Source organism: Podarcis filfolensis, assembly GCF_964270895.1.
Source record: "Podarcis filfolensis genome assembly, chromosome: 13".
Classification (NCBI taxonomy): Eukaryota; Metazoa; Chordata; class Lepidosauria; order Squamata; family Lacertidae; genus Podarcis; species Podarcis filfolensis.
In genome coordinates this window covers 3,761,747-3,767,189 of record NC_139615.1, presented here as the reverse complement: position 1 = coordinate 3,767,189, position 5,443 = coordinate 3,761,747, and positions in this window count along the sequence as shown.

Genomic DNA, 5,443 nt, shown 5'->3' with positions numbered 1-5,443 from the left:
AGTGGGGCGCCAGCTCAAGGGGCGGAGCAGGACTCCTGGGTCCTCTTGGTCAGTGTGGTTTGAATTTTGCCTTTAGTTTAAAAGTTAAAAGTTTCATAAAATCATCATAAAAGTGTTTTTTTGGGTGGGTACCAGCAGGGCAGGACTCCTGGGTCCTCTTGGGCAGGGGGAGGGGAAAGTAAGGTACAAGAAGGTGGGGGAGGGGAGCAGGACTCCTGGGTTCCTTTGGGGAAAGGGGTGCGTGTGCCTCCGTGGCCCGGACGCCTGGGTTCCCTTCCCCAGGAAAGAAGGCCTGGTGGGAAGCCAGGATTCCTGACCTTGCTTCGGAGGGTAGTTGGGCCTAGTGGGCGGAGGCAGGCTGGGAAAAGGAGAGGGGCTGGCGCTCTTTCTCGTCCGTCCCCCCACCTCGCCTAGGGAGCTGTGATGCAGAGTTGCGTGTCTGAGACAGGGACTGGGTGTGCCAGGCTCCCGGTCGGTCGGGGTCTGCATGTCCTGGCACGCCTGGCAGGGGAGCGGATCCTACCCTGTCTCTTCCGCTGTCTGCTTTCGGCAGTGAGGAATCCGCAGTCAGAGCTCTTGCGCCAGCCTTCCAGGCGCACTCGGACTACAAATCCCATTGGCGGCGGGGTGGGCTGGATGGCCTTTGGGTGCCACCTCCTTAAGAAGGCGAGGGATTCCGCGGCCGTCACACGGGGGGGGGGGTCTGAGCTCACCCTTCCCCAGCTGAGGACCCTCCAGGTGGCCTGGACTACATATCCCATCAGGGAAGGCTGGTGTGGCGCAGCAGTTAAAGTGCTGGACTAATAATAATAATATTAATAATAATAAATTTTTATTTATACCCCGCCCTCCCTAGCCAGGGCCGGGCTCAGGGCAGCTAACACCAAACATGAATTACAATAAAACGTAATAGAAAAACAAACAAAAACAAAACAAGAACAAACAGTTAATTAAAATATGGCTTAAAACTCTCAGCTGAACCTATTTCTGTTCACTGTTGTGAAGATTAAATGAGAACCATGTGCCGCATTTTTGAGTTCGTTGCAGAAAAATGGTGGGGTTGCAATGCAATACCATTAAGTGCAATAAAATAAAATAAAATAAAATAAAATAATTAAATTAAATTAAATGGTTGTAACTAAACTAGAATCCCAAAACTGTTCGGTGATTCTAATGAGCGTTGTGTAAATATGACCTGCTACCCTGAATTGAGAGTCGACACTTTCCCCTATTAACTTTAGAACAACAACCCTGTGAGGTAGGTCAGGCTGCCTGATATATTTCGTGGCAGAGTCGAGATCTGAACCCGGATCCTTGGTGGTTTTGTTTTCGTTTGCCGTGGATGAAATTGGCGGCGGCGGCTCATTCCTACAGCATAGGTGGCGCATTGGGTCAGTGCGCCAGAAGGTTGGTGATTCGAGCCCACCCAGGGGCGACTGGGGGGGGGGGAAGGATTCCATGCATCGAAGCGGGTTGGACTAGATGACCCTCGGGGTCCCTTCCCAGGGGCTGATGGGAGTTGTAGTCCAAAACATCTGGACGGCACCAGGTTGGGGAAAGAGTGTCTTAGCTAGCCAAGGAAGGGCCCCAGAACCTCTTTTCTGCTTCTAACACCAGAACTAAGCATTTAGATGCCAGAACTAAGTATGAAGAAACCAGGGCATGTGCAGAGTGCAAAAGACCCTAGGAATTTCTGGTGGTAAGAGCTGTTTGATAGCAGAATGGACTCCCTCATGATGAGCTCTCCTTCCTTGGGGGCTTTTCTTATATATTATATATATTATATTATATATAATATATTTTTTATTCTTTTTCCATAACAAATTATACATCCAAAACATCTTTTTTACATCCAAATTCCTCCTTATTGACTTCCCTCCTCCCGCCTGAAAAACCTTCCTAGTACTTACTTTCTCCACATTTCTTAAATTTAAATTACACCACCATATTATTAATTAATTTTTTACAATCTAACAATATTCCTACCTTTTCACAGAGCTTCCTTAAAACTTACAAACGTTATCTGATTATCACTTAATTTTTGCATATCTTCAGTAAATTTCATCCAATCTTCTGTAAATCTTTGATCACGTCAGTTCCGGATCCTTCCTGTTAGTCTATCGAGTTCCGCATAATCCATCATTTTCATTCTCCATTCTTTTTTTTTTTTAATAAATTTTTATTAATTTTCCAATATAGTTATACATTTTTAACCAAATTATAACAAAGCTTCTCTTTTGGACTTCCTTCAGCTTCACTGGCAATCATCCATGTTTATCTCTTAATTACACATTCCCTTTACACATATTGCCATTTGTCTTCCCTCTCCCTTCTATTTCTTTTTGACAATATCTCTCAGTTTTTACAGCGCCTCTCGAAACTCCACTAGCGTTGTTTGTATATCGCATACATTTTTCAGATACTCTACAAACTTACCCCAGTCTTCGATGAACCTTTGGTCTCGGACATATCTGATTTTCCCAGTTAATTTATCCAGTTCCGCATAGTCTGTCAATTTCAATCTCCATTCTTCTATTGTCGGTAATTTCTCTTGTTTCCATTTTTGAGCCAATAAAATCCTTGCCGCTGTGACTGCATACTGAAAGAGTTTACAGTCTTTTCTTCTTAATTCTTTTCCTGTCATTCCTAAAAGAAAGGCTTCTGGTTTCTTCACAAAAGTAAATTTTAACCTCTTTTTCAATTCATTATAAATCGCGTCCCAGAAACCTTTGACCTTCTTACATTCCCACCACATATGGTAAAATGTTCCTTCTTTTTCTTTACATTTCCAACACTTATTACATGTCTTATACATTTTTGCTAATTTTACCGGCGTGATATACCATCTGTAAAACATTTTCATAACATTTTCCTTCAACGCAGTACATGCAGTAAATTTCAAATTTTCTTTCCACAATTTCCCCCAATCATCAAATTGTATATTATAACCAAAGTCTTTGGCCCATTTCATTCTCCATTCTTCAATCGTAGGTAACTCTTCTTGTTTCCACTTCTGGGTCATCAAAGTTCTTGCTGCTGACACTGGATATAAAAATTTCTTCCTATCTTTCTTATCTGTCTCATTACCCTTCCTTGCAGGTTTTTCAAGGCCTCCTGCCAGGGATTTTTTAAGCTCCGATTCCTGCCTTGCAGCGGGGCTGGATTGGATGACCACTGGGTGCCCCACTCCCAATTTGCAAGCCTACGATTCACGTTCATATATACGCCTGAAGGTGATCGGGAGAGGCTTCTGAGAAAGGAGGCGGGGATTTGACCTGCCGAGCGAGCTCACATATACCCCCCCCCAAGGGAAACGGACGTGAATCACTGTCTCGTTCGCCCTGGCACACTCCCAACGTTATAGGGCCCTCTTTATCAATCTTGGCCGCGGCTCAAACGCTTTAATAGACACCAGAGAGCCGGAAAGAGCAAATATTGCCGCAGCTCTGTGTGTGGGATGAGTCGGGGAGGGAACGGTGGGGTGGTGCAGTGGTTAGAGTGCAGGTCGGTCCTTTCTATCAGGCCAAAGAAGCCTTGGAGGGGGGGTGAGGGGTGGAGAGAAGGCTATAGATCAGGAAAAACAGGCATCTGGCAAGGAAAGGGTGGTTCTCCAGCCGGCTGCCACATTGGCAATCTGGCGGTCTGGACCGAGGCCTGGTCCACAATCTTCTTCCGCCCAAGGCAAGCAAGCGTCTATTTTTAAGGCTGGACACGCCCCCCTTGCTGACCGCTGCAGCGTTCTGTGAAATCCGAAATCTAAATATAATATGAATCGGCAGGAGCATCTCGGAGTCCTTTTGCTATTTCGGACCTGGGAACTTCTTCCAAGTCCCCCCAAACTACCCAGCTGCCCCCAGGAACTCAATTCTGCCTTCGCAGGTTTTCCAGACACCCCACCCACAGCACCACCCAAAAGCTTTCCATTGATTTCATCACATTTCATCTCAACCTTTGCTCCAAGGTGGCGACACGGTTCTCTCCCGCTCCTCACTGAATCCCCACGACAACCCTGCGAAGTAGATGAGGCCGAGAGCAGCAGGGACTGGCCCTAACGCCATTGAGCCTCATGGCTCTCTTCCCTCATCTTGATATCCCCGTGTGGTAGGCCAGGCTAAGAGACGGTAGCCGAGGCAGGATTCGAACCCAGGTCCCAGTCCAGCCCGCTACCATGGGTAGGCAAACTAAGGCCCGGCGGCCGGATCTGGCTCAATCGCCTTCTCAATCCGACCCGTGGATGGTCCGGGAATCAGCGTGTTTTTACATGAGTAGAATGTGTGGCTGGATTTAGAAAGCGGTTGGGCCGGATCCTGCCCCTGTGCCTTAGTTTGCCTATCCATGGTCCAGAGAGACAGGTTTGCTATCTCACCTGCTGCTTGGAAGAACTGAAACATAAGAAGAGCAGAGGTTACAAGGAAGGAAGGGTGTTTGGGCTAGGTGTCCATCAATATGCGGATGACACCCAGCTCCACCTCTCTTTCAAATCAGAACCAGTGAAGGCAGTGAAGGCCCTGTGTGAGTGTCTGGAGGCGGTTGGAGGATGGATGGCGGCTATTGGATTGGGGTTGAATCCTGACAAGACAGAAGTACTGTTTTGGGGGGACAGGGGGCGGACGGGTGTGGAGGGCTCCCTGGTCCTGAATGGGGTAACTATACCCCCGAAGGACCAGGTGCGCAGCCTGGGAGTCATTTTGGACTCACCGCTGTCCATGGAGGGACAGGTCAATTCTGTGTGCAGGGCAGCTGTCTGCCAGCTCCATCTGGTGTGCAGGATGAGACCCTCCCTGTCCGCAGACTGTCTCGCCAGAGTGGTGCATGCTCTGGTTATCTCCCGCTTGGACTACTGCAATGTGCTCTACGTGGGGCTACCTTTGAAGGTGACCTGGAAACTACAATTAATCCAGAATGCAGCAGCCAAGACTGGGGACTGGGAGACCGTATAACACTGGTCTTGAAAGATCTACATTGGCTCCCAGGACGTTTCCGAGCACAATTCAAAGTGTTGGTGCTGACCTTGAAAGACCTAAATGACCTCAAAGGCCCAGTATACCTGAAGGAGCATCTCCACCCCCACCATCCAGCCCGGACACGGAGGTCCAGCTCCGAGGGCCTTCTGGCGGTTCCCTCCCTGAGAGAAGGGAGCTTACATGGGAACCAGGCAAAGGGCCTTCTTGGTGGTGGCACCTGCCCTGTGGAACGCCCTCCCATAACATGTCAAGGAAATAAACAACTATCTGACTTTTAGAAGACATCTGAAGGCAGTCCTGTTCAGGGAAGCTTTTAATGTTTGATGCATGACTGTATTTTAATATTTTGTTGGAAGCCGCCCAGAGTGGCTGGGGGGGCCCAGCCAGATGGGTGGGGTATAAATGATAAATTGTTGCTGTTGTTGTTGTTCCCACACATACACAGAGTGCTCTCACCACCTTATAATAATAATAATAAT